Source organism: Lemur catta, chromosome X (assembly GCF_020740605.2).
Source record: "Lemur catta isolate mLemCat1 chromosome X, mLemCat1.pri, whole genome shotgun sequence".
Classification (NCBI taxonomy): domain Eukaryota; kingdom Metazoa; phylum Chordata; class Mammalia; order Primates; family Lemuridae; genus Lemur; species Lemur catta.
In genome coordinates this window covers 19,758,719-19,776,037 of record NC_059155.1, presented here as the reverse complement: position 1 = coordinate 19,776,037, position 17,319 = coordinate 19,758,719, and the positions used below count along the sequence as shown (strand labels likewise).

At 38.2% G+C, this 17,319-nt stretch overlaps 1 protein-coding gene and 1 pseudogene across 1 annotated transcript in view; one reads left to right on the top strand and one right to left on the bottom strand.

Annotated features, from left to right (window-relative positions):
- Positions 1–299: 299 nt before the first annotated feature.
- LOC123628765 lies at positions 300–860 on the bottom strand (annotated as a pseudogene).
- Positions 861–4,676: 3,816 nt separating this feature from the next.
- Positions 4,677–17,319, top strand: part of KLHL13 (kelch like family member 13) — a 208,239-nt gene continuing 195,596 nt past the window's right edge. The window contains exon 1 of the mRNA XM_045538708.1: positions 4,677–4,718. The gene's annotated coding sequence lies outside the window, so the exon portion shown is untranslated. The remainder of the gene's footprint in view (positions 4,719–17,319) is intronic.

The following is a 17,319-nucleotide window of genomic DNA, read 5'->3' as shown; positions in this document are numbered from 1 at the left end:
CCTTTTTTTGTCCATTGAGACATTTTGTTTGTATGTATTTATTACATCTCTAGAAACAGAATCTCAGAACTTTCCCTCCTGAGTATTTTTGTCTTGCTTCTTCATGGTCCATGATGCCAGCTGAGGTTGTCAGTACAATGAAACCTAACTGATGGGATGGGAGTAGATTATTCTGCCATTTTTCTTATTAAGGACTGAGCAACAGTACCATCCCCCAACCCCTTTTGTGGTACTTGGGTTTTTTTTTTTTTTTTTGGTAGTTAAATGATCCTTTATTGAAATATTTGCCTTTGTACTTCTTAACTAGCTGGGCATTCCACTGTATTACTGTTGATGTCTTCTATGACATCATGAGTGTGGCAACCATCAACATTGCAGTCCATACACTGGGCAGTACCTAGGATCTCTTGAATGGCTCCAGAGAGTTCTCCGGCTACAGATTGATGCTGCACGTATTGGGCAACGTTGACAACCTCATCAAAAGTGATATTTCCACTGTGTTTAATGTTTTTCTGTTTGTTTCTGTCTTTTGGTGGTTCCTTGAGGGCTTTGATGATCAGGACAGAGGCAGAAGCTGTCACCTCAATCTGGGGCCTGTCTGTTCTGAATGGTCAGTTTCACTGTAATCCTCAGACCCTTCCAGTCACCAGTTGCCTTGGCATGTCATCACCAACCATTTTTGAAGACAGATACCCGGGGCTGATCGTGGGAGCCAGGGCAGATATGGCACCAAATTTGGCGTTGGTGCACCTCAAGTATATGACTTTAATCTCACTGGGGTTGAATTTAGGCAGCATGGTGGAGGCAGCTGCTGTTGGATAAACCTGGATTCACTGTGACTCAAGGAAGCTACACCTTGGCCTCCTCTGTGCCCAAAATTAAAAGGCTACCTGTTTTTTAATGATGAAATTCATATATAAGAATGATGATTGCTTTGAAAAAAATAAATATAGAAATTCACAAAGGAAAATTATGGGCTAAATTCACAAAGTAGAACTGTGGTCTAATGAAAGTTAAATGATTGTTGTTTGCCCTTTAAAGTACACATGCCACACATCCCAGGTCTCCTTCTGCCCCATGTCCCAGGCAGGGAGGAAGGAAACAGAGTGGCACAGTGGCCAGCTGGAGAGTTGCTGATCAGCAGGGTGATCTTTGGGGCCCAACAGCTGATAGGACACATTGTCATTATTGAGGTCACTATGGTGGCAGAACATCCTGGTTCTGAAATGAATCTCTTAACCTGACTCTCATCCCAAATGAGACTGTCTTTCCATCTCATGTTTAAGTTAGTCAGTTGGCATCTATTTATTGAGAAGAACTGAGGTAGGCGTTTAGGATAAAGAAAGCACATAATAGGGCATATTCCCTGCTTTTATGGAGATTAAAGACCAGTGGTGGTGACAAACAGTAAATAATTACATCAATAAATAGAGTCATAGCATAGGTGTATTTCTATGATTTCCATTCTGAACACTCTTCTTTTTATGTAAGTAAAATACTGAAAGTTATATTTTGCCTATATAACCTATTACATACAGGATATTCCTATGCACACAATACATTTATATACAAGGTAGTACTCGTAAACCACCTATATACTGCTTTATGGGGTATTTAAGTGATTGTTAATGGTAATCTTGACTCTATCTTTACCTCATATGCTGATTTTGGAACCTATCCCCTGGGTGAGGTGCAGTTTCATTGTGATAATGATTGTGAGGAAAGAATATAAGGTGCTAAGAGACAAAGTAACCCAAGGACCCTGTTTATATTGGGGAAGCAGTGAAGTCTCACTGTTTTTACTATTTGCCAATCCCTTTGTAGAATCTCAGAGACCCTGTTAGATCATTACCAAGACTGGGAACAATTGTCTTAAAATGTAGCTCCAAGGCAGCAGTTCCTGTCTGGAGAAAAATAAGGTAGGAATGGGAAATTGAAGAGGTATCTCGGCCAGCGGTCCTGAACTAGTTTAGAAGTGTTCAACATCACTCTTTGCACAGAGCTGCTCTTTGTTTCATGTCTGATTTCTTCTACATGAATAATTCCCATTCTTGTGTTCAGATACAACAATCCAGCATTCATTGCCATGATAAAAATAGAAAATGACAGGCATTGATTTTTTTCATAGCAATTAGTTCTACGTCTGTTTTCTAATTTCTTGAGCACATACAGGCAAAACAGGCAGGGCAGTAATGTGGAAGAGAGTGCCTCATGCATTTAATGAGAGACAGTTGTTTTGACAATCAGGAATGATGAAGAATACTGTTTTGCAGAGAGTAATTTTTTCCATTTCAGGTTTAATTTTTCCTTATATGTAAGAAACATCTTCTGCTAAGAAGATCAGATTTTATATAGTGAAAATAACAGCAACAACTTTATCGAGTGTTCCTTATCTCTTTTCAAGCTTGCCATTTAAGGGACCATTTCTCAACCCCATCTATTTTAATTGTACCAAAAGGACGTGATAAAATCAATTATAGGCTGGGCATGGTGGCTAACACCTGTAATCCCAGCACTTTGGGAGACTGAGGTGGTAGTACTATTTGAGGACAGGAGTTTGAGACCAGCCTGAGCAATACCGATACCCCTTCTCTACAAAAAATAGAAAAATTAGCTGAGCGTGGTGTTGTGCACCTGTAGTTCCAGCTACTGGGGAGGCTGAGGCAGGAGGATCACTTGAGCCCAGGAGTTTGAGCTATGATGAGGCCACTGCACTCTAGCCTGGGCAACAGAGTGAGACCCTGTCTCAAAAAAATCAATTATTAATACAGCATTTAGGTAAACACTAAGATGTTTTAGGATGATAAAGTACTACTGTTCTTCATTCATTTCACAACCATTTATTGAGGGACTACTCTGCACCAGGCACTGTCCTAGATGCTGGGAAAAATGCAGAGAACAAGTTAGGCATAGTCCAAGTCCTGGCCCTCATGGAACTTACTTACATTCCAGAGGTGGTTATAATCAGTAACCAAGGGTGTGGGATAAGTTCTGGAGATTTCACTCCATCATCTAGATAACCCGTCCTTCAAAATGCCATTCAAACATTATTTCCTCCGGTAAGTGTTCCCTCCCACCATGAAGTGTGCACATTGGCATCACAGCACTTATTTCACTATAGTGGGATAGGCCCTGGTTTACCTACCTATCTTCTCTGTTACATTGTCAGCTCTGGAAAAGCAGGGGGCACATCCCATGATCTCCTCGGTATCTATGATGCCTGTCTTGCACACAATATGAACTTAATTAATGTTTGTAGTAATGAATCTATTAATGTGTGGTGATTAACCTTAACTCTGAAATCATAGATTATCAGTCCAGAACCATAAAACAGGAAGCGATATCCACGATTATACAGTCTAGCCTCCCTTTACATATAAGGAACTTGAGCCCTACTGATGTGCTGCTGTGTGACACTGGGCCTAGCAAATCATCATTCTGTGTTTAACGGCAAACTGGAGATAAGAGAATTTTAGAACTGAAAGAAAGTTCACAAAGCTTCCCTCGTCCAAACACTTCATTTGAGAGGTGTATAAACTGAGGCTCAGAAAGATGAAGCATCTTATTTAGTCTCACAGCAAGTTCATAGCAGAACCAAATGCAGGTCTTCTGGCACCCATAATAATTCTCCTTTCACAATCCCATGTTCTTTCTCACTGTAAAGCTTTTTTTTGAGAGAGGGAGACAGGGTGACAGGGTCTCACTCTGTCTCCCAGGCTGGAGTGCAGTGGCAGCATCATAGCTCACTGCAGCCTCAAACTCCTAGGCTCCAGCAATCCTTCCACCTTAGCATCTCAAGTATTTGGGACTACAGGTGCTGCCACCACACCTGGCTAATTATTATTTTATACTTTTTGTAGAGACAGGCTTCTGCTATGTTGCCCAGGGTGATCTCTACCTCCTGTGCTCAAGCAATCCTCCCACCTGGTCTTCCCAAAGTGCTGGAATTACAGGTGTGGACCACTGTGCCCAGCTGTAAACCTTAATATTGTCACAACATTGCTGTGAGTTAAATGGAAAGAATGGTTATGGATATTGTGGTTGGAGTATAAATTAGTGCTACCAATTTGGAAAACACTTTGGCATAATCTAGAAAAGATGCACATCTCTTATGACCCAGTGGTTTAACTCTGAGGAATACTCCCTAGCAATTCTTGTACATGTACATAAAGGGGCAGCTTTGTTAAAAATAGTAAAAAAGAAGAAATAAACAGCTCCAGTATTCAATGTTAATGTCCATTGACTGAGAATGAGTGAATAAATTGAAGCACAAACAGAAAATGGAATATGATATACTAAAGAAAACAAATCTCATAAACATAATATTGAGTGAAAAGAGGCAAGTCTAGAATATTTCATACAGTATAATATCATCTAAGGAAAGTTCAATTACAAGCAAAGCTAAGCAATATATGTTCTAAAGCAGTAAAGAAATCATACATACAAAATACTAAAAGGCCTAGTGTTACTTCAATATTCATCCCAAACCAAATATCATTATTATAGAATGAACTTGTGAGATACAAGAACAAATCTGAGACTTCATTTAAAAAATTTATTATTGCTATACTTCCATTATTAAACATTTTAGTATTCAAATTTTTTTAGTTTTGCATTCAGTATAAGAACAATGATTTTTTTTTAACACTGCTAGATTGCTGCTGTGGACGCTGAACTACACACTTGTGAAACTAAATAGCTGGTCACTGTCAAATAAGGTCAGTACAGAAACAAGCTATTTTTAGGGTGTTTCAATTTTCATTAGTATTTTCTTCTTTATTATATTCTTTATATTCTCTATTATGTAGAGGACTGAAGGTGATTCATCATGGATATAGATATAACTGATTTTGGAGTTTTTCCTCCTTGTGAAATTTTGAGGTGACAATGTTGATATTCCATTTTTAATTCAGCCTCACAAAATATGAAGAATTCTCAAATAGGACTTTTCCTTGAAAGGCTTATTTATGGCCTAAATGGAATTAGATACCTGAAAGTTAAATTCAGTCTTTAAAGTTGATATTTCTTCATGTTAGAAGCACAAGTAAATCAAACAATTTAAAAATATTAGAATTATTATCTAATCTAATTTATACTATTTGGTCTGGTATTATTATTTAATTTTTATAAACATTTATTCACTCAAAATTATATAATTTTTTCATATGGTTATCTATTAAACATCCTCTTCTTTAATATTTTATTAATTCTCATTTTATTTCCCTGTTTATTTAACTATTTGATGTGCATAGACATTGTGCTTGTACACAAATTTAACAGCTTCCCCAATCATTATTTATTAGTGCAGCATTTTACTCCTGCAATAATAGGTGTATATTTATGCTCTAAGTGATTGAGAATTTTAACATACAGAGAACATTAAGGCAATTTTAAGTACAAGTATTATCTAGAATGCTTACTTATATTTGAAACTGAATATTTTGATATTAGTAATAATTCCAAATGCTATGCCTTGATTATACATAAGTTTAGGAAAGTCAAAATAATGTTGATGTAGGCATTGGCTATTCAGTCTTCCAAAGACTGAGGCCAAATCCAAAATAAAATAACAGATTTGACCTGAATACAGAGGCCAAAACCAGACTTCCATCATCTCTTTGATGGATAGTGGGTTTACAGGTATTATGGCTATATTTCATGGTTTTCATATACATTCCAGACATTCTTTTGTATGTATCTAATATTTAATAATTGAAAATCATAATGATCTGTAGGTATTTTAAAAAATAAGGATATCATATAAGGATAGTCCAAGTTGTAGCCCATGCCTCCTACTCCTCCTCTCTTCTTCACATGTCTAAACAGTTTCTTTCAAGGGGCCTGATCCACCATGACCTCTCACATGTGGATTGAGCATTCCCACATGTTACTCACATCTGGGACTGGCTATCCCCCCATGGCAGCAGGGGTCCCACTTAGCAACATTCATACCCAGGCCATGCTGTGGTTAAGACTTAGTGTTTCTTTGGGTACCACATATGCCCCTGGCAGACATACAGATAGGCATATGGATGTTAATAGACCCTCCCTTGGTGCAAATTATTCCTAAGAAGAGTTAATGAGCTAAGCATATTAACACTTAATAGGTTAAACACCACTCATATTTACAGTAACCTCCCTGGAGGTAAAGGAAAATTTATGTAGGAATTGGTTGATTATCTTTGAGAAACATGTCAATGTCTGCCTGCTCGTGTTTATGGGCCCAAAGACATAAAGAACAAGACAGTCAACTTTATGAGACAAACAATGACACACCACATAATGATTCCCTCCCTCCTTTTTTGTTTTTGTTTTTGTACTGGGGGCTTATGACAAGAGAATTTTTCTTTTCATGGATGATCAACTGATTTAGCAACTAAGTGGTGAGGGGACCTTTTTTTGAGAATTTTCTATGGCTCAAGAACTTAAATGTACTCACTGGTAATAGGAAGAGCCAATGTGAATATTTTATTGGTATTATTAGAAGTAAGGATTACTAGAAATACTAGAAGTAGAAATATTATTAGAACAAAGGAGGAGAGGCAATTGTCTGATTACAGAGATGGTCGAGTGAGTGGTATGAGAGTATAGGTGTTGGACTCAAATGACCCTGGAGTTGAGTCTTGGCTTTGCCACTTAGGTAGCTGTGGGAACCCTGACAAGTCACGTTATGTCTCTGAGCCTTCATTTTTTTATTCTATAACTTGGAGTTAGAATGGGGCCTATTTCATAGCATTATGAAGACTGAATGAGATAATTCCTATAGAGTATTTAGCATGTTGCCTGGTATAAATGCCCGGTATAAATTGAGTAATAAATGTTATAAATGGCATTTTATTATTACAGAAGCTGAATTATTACCTGATATCTGTAAGCTTTGTTTATGGCTGTCTTATGATATTTATTACTATCTATCTCGTTTCTGAGTTATTTACATAAAGGCTAAACTACTAAACTAAGCTCCTTGAGAGAAGATTGCTTGTATGATTCATACCCTTATAGGGCCTAGCACAGTGAGGTAGTATAGTATGAAGTCATATTGGAAGATTAGGCTGAAACAGTAGCTTTCAAGCATTTTTGACGATGGCCCAAAGCAAGACATATATTTTACATCCTAACCCAATACATACACACATAATTGAATTGAGAAAGTTTTGCAAGGTAAACCTTACTATGCACTCTGATATTTTCTTTTTTATTCTGTTTCATTCCATTAAATAAAGTCTCATTTTGACCCATTAACTTGATTTCAAAATTCATTAATGAGTCTCAAAGTGTGGTTTGAAAATCTCTGGGCTAGTCCATGAAGCAACTCTTGATCTCTCCAGCAAAGGTGGGGGCATAGTTAGTAGGAAGCTAACAGAAATGCTGGGCAAGAGGCAAATGGCAGCTGCTTTCAGGACAGCAAGGGACCAACTCTAAATACTAGAGATGAGGCAGATCAAAAACACTGAAAATGGGGAAGAGAGACCTTTGACTTTGAAATGCTGACTTTTAAAGGTGAAAGCATCTAGTACAGAGATGGTTAATAACGAAAGTTATATCTAAAAACTTTAAAAGGAAAAAATAGGATTAAGGATTGATTCCCTGGAATTGAGGTTTGTAGGACAGAGGGCCAAGAGGATGTGGGTCTCTCTTTTGCCCCAGGTACCAGTCCTTGGTTTAGGAACAGGGAATGAGGAATAATGGCAGAACAACTTTGTAGATACAAGTCACCATCCCAGTACATTGCAGGGACTTGTTTTCCCAATGGGCAGAAAAGGCAACCCACATAGTACTGGAAGTGCCTGGCTTCCCTGCTGTTCTGTTGAGTTAGGCAAAATCATCACTGTTCCTAAACTCTTCTAGTTTGTAGAACTGCCCTTTATTGTTTGCTGGAGAACGACAAGACAGTAGGAAACTAGTTAAATACTCATTTTACATAGCCAGAATGGGGGCTCAGACTGAGACAGGAAGTGAAGCAAACCTTAGCAAATTGAAGGCACACAGTATTTGTGAAGGCCTATATGGAGTGGGGCACTTTAAAAATTATAGTTGTTTCAAGTTACAATTAAGATGGGCTACCAAGGGTCACTATGGCTTATGATGTAACTATATCTCAAGTGGTTAGTGGAATTATTGGTAGAGAAAAAACTTTTTTCCTTGAATTTAATATGTGCTCATTATATGAAGTGCTTCTCGATGACAAAGATAAGCAATGATCACATCTGTCAGTGGCATATAAAAAGCCAAAACTATGTTTTAAATCATGAGAGAGAAGAGTCTGAGCTTTAGGAGTGCCCATAGTTGTTGGGGGTGCGGGTGATGATAGAGGAGGAAGAAAAGGGAGAGGAGAGGGAGTCACTGATGGTGAGTGATGTTAAGAAAATGGATAGAGGAGGAAGAGGCTGTCAACTCATCAGCCTAAGAATTTGTAAAATATCCAATGTTTTTATAGAAATTGATACATTTTAGAGGGATCCTAATCCCTCTAAATTCTCCCAGTATGATACTGGAAGTTCTAGCCAGGGCAGTTAGGCAAGAAAAAGAAATAAAAGGCATCCAAAATTGGAAAGAAAGAGGTAAAATGATCTCTGCTCACACAGACAACAGGCACATGAAAAGATGCTCAACATCATTAATCATTAGAGAAATGTAAATCAAAACCACAATGAGGGCCGGGCGTGGTGGCTCACGCCTGTAATCCTAGCACTCTGGGAGGCCGAGGCGGGAGGATCGCTCGAGGTCAGGAGTTTGAGACCAGCCTGAGCAAGAGCGAGACCCTGTTTCCACTAAAAATAGAAAGAAATGATCTGGACAGCTAAAATTATATATATAGAAAAAAAATTAGCCGGGTATGGTGGCACATACCTGTAGTCCCAGCTACTTGGGAGGCTGAGGAAGAAGGATTGCTTAAGCCCAGGAATTTGAGGTTGCTGTGAGCTTGACGCCACGGCACTCTAGCCAGGGCAAAAGAGCGAGACTTTGTCTCAAAAAAAAAAAAAAAACAAAAAACAAAAAAAACACAACGAGATGCTACCTCACATCCATTAGGATGACTGCTATAAAAAAACAAATAAAAAACAGAAAATAATAAGTATTAGTGAAGGTGTGGAGAAATATATAGTCCTTGTGCACTGTTGGGGGGAGTGTAAAATGGTGCAGCTTCCACGGAAAACAGTATGGCAGTCCATCAAAAAATTAAAAATAGAATTACCATATGATTCAGCAATCCCACTTCTGGCTATATATCCAAAAGAATTGAAAGTAGGGTCTCAAAATAGATATTTGCATACCCATGTTTATAGAAGCTGTTCATAATAGACAAGAGGTGGAAGCAACCCAAATGACCATCAATGAACGAATGGATAAAGAAAATGTGGTATATATACACAATAGAATACTATTTGGCCTTATAAAAGAAAGAAATCCTGTTATTTGTTGCAACATAGGTGAACCTTGAAGACATTCTAAGCCAGTCATATTTTATTTATTTATTTTTTTGTTTATTTTTTACATGGTTGATTGTCAGTGTGCATGAAATAAGCCCATCATAGAAAGACAAATACTGTATGATTCCACTCATGAAATATCTAAAGTAGTCAAATTTATAGAAACAGAACGTGGAATGATGGTTGCTAGGGGATGGAGGAAGAGGAAAAAAGGGAGTTGTTGTTTAATAGGTATAGAGTTTCAGTTTTGCAAGATGAAAAATTTTTTAGATTGGTTGCACAACAATGCGAATACTGAACTTTACACTTAAAAATGGTTAAGATGGTAAATTTGATATTATGTGTTCTTTTCCACAATTAAAATTTTAAAAAAATGAAAGGGAACTTTGACATTATCTATTTTAACTCCCTTTCTTTGTAAATGCTAAACTGAATCTCAGAATTAGGGAGGCAAACTGCTTAAAGGCTGATAGCTACTTTGTCAAAGATTTAGGATTTCTGAACAACATAGTAATGAAAAATGTATCTGTTCATGTATGTTAGAATGTGTGTGTGTGTTTGCCCTAGGAAAACATTTTTTTAGTTAAGTCTCAGTGTTGATTTTGTTCTTCTAAAAAGTCATTTATAACAAAATCTTAAAACTGTAAGTCTCATGTAAAAAGCAAAAAGAAAGTAAAAAACAAAGACCTCCCAATCCATGTCCTATTAGCACCTTTAATTTGGTTTTACGTTTCCTTCAAGATGAAAACAAATAAACAAAAAACATCTTTCAAACATAGCTAGATTTTGTTATGGTCTCTGTGCAAACCAAATTTAAGTTTTTTTCCTGTGAATTTTGTAGGCTTACATTCCTTAGGAAAAAAACTCTGACACCAGCAACTTTTGATTCAAATCCGAGGCTTTTAGCTTGAATGTTTGCTTTATTATAACTGCTATGATGTGAGCCCTAGACTCAGAAAAGTGCATTAGCTGCTCAATTTTTAAAAAGGATCCTTATTAAATTTTTCTCCTTTCTTCCAGATTTTTCTTTTCCTATTAAAAATAGCTTAGGAGTGATTAAAAATCTGGAAAGTGAAAGACTATTAAATGCAAGCATGCATGTATGTGTGTGCACATATCAGAGTAACTTTAAAATCCTGTTTAGTTGTCCCATCCTGATTCAGTGAATTCAACAACCCTGATTTTCCAATTAGTTTAAACCCCACCTTTTTCTATTCTATTTTCCTTTAAACACCATTTTGGTTTAAGTTTAGCTTCCACAGCCTCATAACTGTTTCAAGGCCCAGACAATTTAACAATCTCATCTGCAGACTTATGATTTCAATTTTCAATTTTTTGCTTCTATTTGATCCTTATGCACAAGTTAGGTTCATTCATTCTTTCATTCATTTAGTCTGTCAATTTGCTGAGCGTTTATTATGTGCTAGACATGTATTTCAAGCTGGTGAGGTAGCAGCGAACAAAAACAGATTCCTTGCTGTCACTAAATTCACAATCCAGGTAGGTGAAGTAGAAACTAAACCTATAATCACACAAAGAAATAAAAAACGACCATCGTGATACATTCAATGCAGAAGAGGTATGTGGCAGTTTCTGAGTGTCTTATAAATCTTTGACAGGTTGGGAAAGCATTTATTGGGGAAGTGAGTCTTGAGCTGAGAACTGAAGGATGAAAAGAAATGGGAGTGTTTCAGGCAGGCAGAACAAGCCCTGGGGGTGGGAGGGAGCAAGCTGAGTGTCAGGGAGTAAGAGAAGGCCAGTAGGCTAGTAGGAAGGTGAGAGAGAGTACAATGGGAAATTCAGTTGTGGTTTCATGCTATAGAAATGTATGCACTATCATGTTCTAGAATATGTTAAGGAGTTTTGACTTTATCCTAAATGCAGTGGGAATTCATTAGAGGGTACTGTGGGTGCTTGTGTGTAGTGGTGGTGGGGAGGATATGATCATATTTATTTTGGAAAGCACCATTTTAGCCATAGTGTCCACACTGTTAATGAAGCGGGGGGGGGGAGGGGGGGGGGCAAGTGTGAGTGCAGGTAAAATTTTAAAAGCTATAATTTATGTAGCACTTACTGTGCGTTAAGCATTGCTGTACGGGATTTTATACATACTGTATTGAATCTTTGCAACAACCCTATAAGGTAGCTACCATTATTATCACCACTTAACCTATAAGGAAATTGGGGCTCAGAGAAGTGAAGAGACTTGCCCAAGATCATACAGCTGGATTGGGGCAGAGCCAAGATTCTATCCCAGGAAGCTGTGCCAGTAGTTAAGGCCAGAGGTGATGGTGTCTCAGACCAGGCTAGTGGTGATGGAGAGAAGCGAACAAATTAAAGAGATTTTTAGCAGGTAAAATTGCCAGTAATTCATGGTAATTTGGACATGGGGCAGGAGTAGAGAGAAATGCTAAAAAAAGGTGTCTAAATGGCATAACTGAGTGGCTGGTGGTACTACTGAGCCAGGGAACATTGAAAGACAATAAAGGAACTTTCAAGAGACAGAGAAGGAGTGGTCAGAGAGGTAGTAGACAAACTAAGAGATTGTATCATGGAAAACTGGGGGTGGGATGGAGGGAGGGATTCAACAAGAAGTGATGGTCAACAGCATGACTACTGCTCAGGATTTTCTGGTCAACTTGATTACTGCAAGTTCTATTGCATTTGCTGTGGTGTAATAATTCTCAAAGATCATCCCAATTTGTCACATTCTCCAGGGTGCCAAACTCAAGATGTCCCTTGATTTGGACGTCTAAGCTGCCTGACATTTTTGAATGAAATTATCATTAGGTGCTCCCTATTTCATAGCCTCATTGCTTTTCTTCCTCCATAGGCAGGGACTACCTTGCCACCCACCTACACATTCAACCCCACCTGTGTGCCTGGACAAATCCTGATTTTATTTTATTTTGAGACAGGGCCTTGCTCTGTTGCCCAGGCTAGATTGCAGTGGCGTCATCATAGCTTACTGTAACCTCAAACTCCTGGGCTCTTGTGATCCTCCTGCCTCAGCCTCCTGAGGCTAAGGACTATAGGCTCGTGCCATCACACCCGGCTAATTTTTCCATTTTTTTTAGGGACAGGGTCTCACTATGTTGCTCAGGCTAGTCTTGAACTCTTGGCCTCAGGTGATTCTCCTGCCTCAGGCTCCCAAAGTGCTAGGATTATAGGTGTGAGCCACTGTGCCCAGCCCCAATCCTGATTTTAGACAAGTAAAAGGCAGTTCCAGCCTAGCCATCTGGGTTTCTGTATTTGGTTATCATTGTTGTCCTAACCTTGTTTCCCATGTCTAAAAACTGGGCTTGTTGGTCTTCTTCCATGTATCTGAGTCCTTGTCTCTTCCAGATGAAATAAAGGCTGTGAAAATGCTTTGGAAATGATAGAACTTAATAAATGTAAAGCATTTAGCATAGGGGATGAGTACACAGATTTTCAATAAATAGTAGCTTTGCTACCTGGACCATAGTTTTGGTTACTGCAGGTCAACCAAACCAAGTCACTCAAGGAGTAGAGTTGAGTTGCAGTATCTTTTCAAGGAGAGATATACCCCTGTCTTCTGGAGATCCTTCTTGTTCTGCTCTTAACAGGGTGCCACTCTCTCAGATTTGCCGCTTAGACTAGTCTGCCTCTTCCTGACCTGGCTCCTAAGGTGGAATATTTGAAAAGAGCACGGAGTCTAGAGTCAGCCAGATCTGGTTTTGAATCCTGACTCTGTGCCTTTAGGTAGGGTACTTAACTTTTCAGAGCTTCTTGTTTCCTCATTTGTAAAATCTTGAATACCTCCTACCCCTTGGAGGATATGTAACCTAAACTTTTGTACTTCCATAATATGCTGAAATTAAAAAAAATTAAAGAAAATATCTAAAGGCGACTGGTATTCACAAAATATAAGCATCTTTTTCTTTCCTTCTTCCATGTGCCACATCTTAGCTGTTCTAAGGTTAACAAACTTCTGGAGCAGTTTCTTACTTTACTATCACAGAGAAACCCCATGGCTCACCCAATGGTGCACTCTTTCATCTCTTTTATTCCAGTGCATGCTAATGTGCCATGTTAGCTTTCAGACCACCAGAATTGTATGTAAATAATTTTTTTACTAGCTCAGTTATTATTAATTGAGAACTTACTATGTGCAAGGAACCACAGGAAATAGTAATCCATTCCATGCCTAATTCTTTACATTGGGCTGACCTAGCTACCATTCTTTTCAAGACATCCTTGCTTGCCTGTAAAGCCAGCCCCAATAGCTAGCAGGCATTCCAAGTAATCACTGTGGCTTCTTTGCCCCTAATTATTCCTGATTTGATTTTGCTTGATTTTGCCTCCCTGGTTCTCTCCTTTGGCTGTGTTGTACTCTGATTTAGATCATTCCCACCTCTGACCCCTCCTGGATTTGATCTTTTTCCTAACATTTCCCCTGGCATTTGGACTTTGGCTAGCTGGCATGGTTTATACCTTAGCTCACCCCTTTGGCCCTGGAGTTTCCTATTGCCTCAGGTGAGAGTACTTCCTGCTCCATGGGCTCTTCAAGCCTTCTCAAACCTGAACTCTGTCCAGCTAAACCAGCCACGGTGAGGATGGGGTGAGAGTAGGGGAGTGCTAAACAACAAGAATTATGTGAAGTGGTTTGCTGCCCTTAGGAAGTTCATAATCTTTTGGGGAAAATAAAGACATTAACACTGGAAAAAAATAAAAATGTGTGTAACTATCAAATAATTAAATCCAAGTTAATTTCTTCCAACTGCTTGCTGCCCAAGGCCAGTAAAAAAAAAATCCAAGTTAATGTTAAAATTGTCATCTAATATATTTAAAAATATACATTAGCTAAAAAAATGTGTCAGAGGCACCGAATTTAAAAACTAGGTACTCTTGGACAATCTGGTTTAATGTGCTATACAAATGTTTTAAAAAACAATTTTATGGATCACTTTAAAACATCTTTTTTGCAGTTCATTTTTCTGTTAAGATTGTAATTTTTGAATATGTGATTCCCATACAAAGCAAGTCCCTTCATGGTAGAATTAAAGTAACTGAGACTTATTATCAGATATATTATGTTTGTATTGTTTGTAGTGTATATATCCCAGTTTTGTTCTAGCTGAATCCATACTCAAATCTGGATGTACTTGGTTCTATGAAAATATGATATTCAGGAATCTGACCTTGCAGAATGGGTAAGTGAAATTGTGCATATTCTAATTGGATCATTCACTTTTACTTTTTTTCCTTTTCATCTACTGCCATAACCTGTGCAAGCCGGCATAGGGTAAGGGGTAGAACCTGAAAAAGGATAGGAAGAAATAGGAGAACTAACTGTTTGTATTCTGGCTTCCAAGGATAAGGAAATTGAAATAGAGTGGGTGCTTGGGGAGAAAGCTTTCCAAATAGTGTTCTAAAGCAGTGGTCTCCAACCTTTTTGGCACCAGGGACTGGTTTCATGGAAGATAATTTTTCCATGGGCCAGGGGTGGAGAGGATGGTTTCACAATGAATCAAATGCATTACATTTATTGTGCACTTTATTTCTATTATTATTACATTATTAACCTCTCTGCTAATGATAGTCTATATTTGCAGCTGCTCTGCAGCACTAGCATCACTGCCTCAGCTCCACCTCAAATCATTAGGCATTAGATTCTCACAAGGAGCACACAACCTAGATCCTCACATGTACAGTTTACAGTAGGGTTTGAGCTCCTATGAGAATCTAATGCCACTGCTGATCTCACAGAAGGCAGAGCTCAGGCGGTGGGTGATTGGAGCAATGGGGAGCGGCTATAAATACAGATGAAGCTTCATTCCCTCACCTGCTGCTCACCTACTGCTGTGCATCCTGGTTCCTAAAAGGCTCCTGACTGGTACCAGTCTGCGGCCTGGGGGTTGGGGACCACAGTTCTAAAGGACACAGCAAACTCTAACCCTGAGAAACATCCATGTGGTAATGTTTGGCGTTGGGCCAATAATTGCTGTTGGTAGGTTGAAGAACCCCAGTTCATGGGGGAAAGTGAATATTTGGGCTCCAGTCAAGTAATCTGGAATTCAGAGCAAGGACTGAACCTCAAATTGAGGAACTGGAGTGAAAATCAAGAATCCAAAGCAGGAGGCCACTTTTCCAGATTGAATAAAACCCAGTGGGGGTTAGAATGATAACTTGCTGTGAGTATGCTCAGACTTCCCTTCAGGTCTACTAGTTTAAGAAAAGCAAGACTTACCTTACCACAAATCTTCCAGCTCTCAAGCCTAGGGTAGCTGAATCTACCATTTATTGGGTTATTATATGCCTTTGTTTGGATTGCCTCAAGGAATAGCAGGGCGGAGCTACAATAGGTGGAAAGAAGTTAGTGCATGAAGCCCCATGAGGCTTCTACCTAGAAAACTTCTATTTATGTACCACTTTCCAGGACATCTTTATCACTCAAGAAATGTTTATTGGTAATTGGTTATCATGATGGTTAATTTTATGCATAAACTTGGCTAGGCTATGGCACCCAGATATTTGGTCAAACATTCTAGATGTTGCTGTGTAGGTTTTATTTTTAAATGAAATTAACATTCAAATCAGTAGATTTTGAGTAAAGCAGATTATCTTCTGTAAGGTGGGTGGGTCTCATCCAATCAGCCAAAGGCCTTAATAGAGCAAAGACTTACTACCCTCCCAAGAAGGAGAAATTCTGCCAGTGGACTGCCTTCTGCCTGAGTTTCAATATTAACTCTTCCTTGGGTTTCCAGCCTGTCCTCCTCCATAATCACAGGTGCAAATTTCTTAAAATAAATTTCTCTCTCTTCCTCTTTCTCTACTTCCCTCTCCCCATCTCCATTTCCTTCCGTCCCTTCCTCTCTCCTCTTCCTCCCCTATTGGTTATATTTCTCTGGACAACCCTGACTAACACAGTTGTCTAAGATAAAGTTTACTTGAATTCTCCACTGAAGCAAGATCACTTGCTTATGTTGTGTTTCCTTCCAAATTATTCAATTAAGAACATCTCTCCCTTTTACCCCCATCTGGTTCTATCATAAGAGTAGTAGAAAAAAAGTACCAGAGCTGGGAAACTTTATATGAACTGCATTTAAAAATCATCTGCTTGCTTTTGATATCAAAACTTGACCATATTTCTCCTTGCAATTCTACCAAAAAAAAAAAAAGAAAAAAGTTGACCCTAATTGTAAATATGTGTGGAAAAGTATTCACTTGAGAATAAAATGCTGAACTGTGAAGGATATTTAAAGACATCGTGGACATATTTGAACTAATTTCAGTTGTGAAAGCTCTTTCACACAACCAGGAGGGGCTATGTAAATGCAAGTGGTGATCGACCAAGCTTTTGTTCTGGCATTGTATGCAGGATAGTGCTGTTTAGTTGCTTTGGCTTATGATTTCTCCCAGGACATACGTTATTTTGTTTGTTAGTTATTTTGTTTGTTAGCGCAATACAGATTAATATTAAAATTCCTGTGTGGTCCTTGTTTTAAAATGCTTTTGTGTCCATCACATCACCGATATATTTATGAGCTTGAGAAATGAATTAGTATGAGGTAACTTAAAAATATGAGTAGCTCTATTGTGAATTTAGGTCAGATACTCTCATAGTAACTAAGCTGCTAAATATTGAAACTCCTTTTTCCCTGAAGGCATTTAAACCTTAGTTTTGGTTGGACATCTTCCTGGTGGCTGAAAGCTAATGACTATGGACATTCCTAAAGCAGTTTTCTCAAGTTTCCTGTATTTTTCTTTTCTTTGACTTTTCCTTTGCTCTTTCCAGCTGTTTATGTTTGATCAATTGTTTTCTAAATATTCAATTTATTTTAACATATTCAGTAGAAAATTTGGATTTCTTGATTAGTGAATACTACATTATAAAAATTATTGTTTTATTACTTGTGAAATTAAA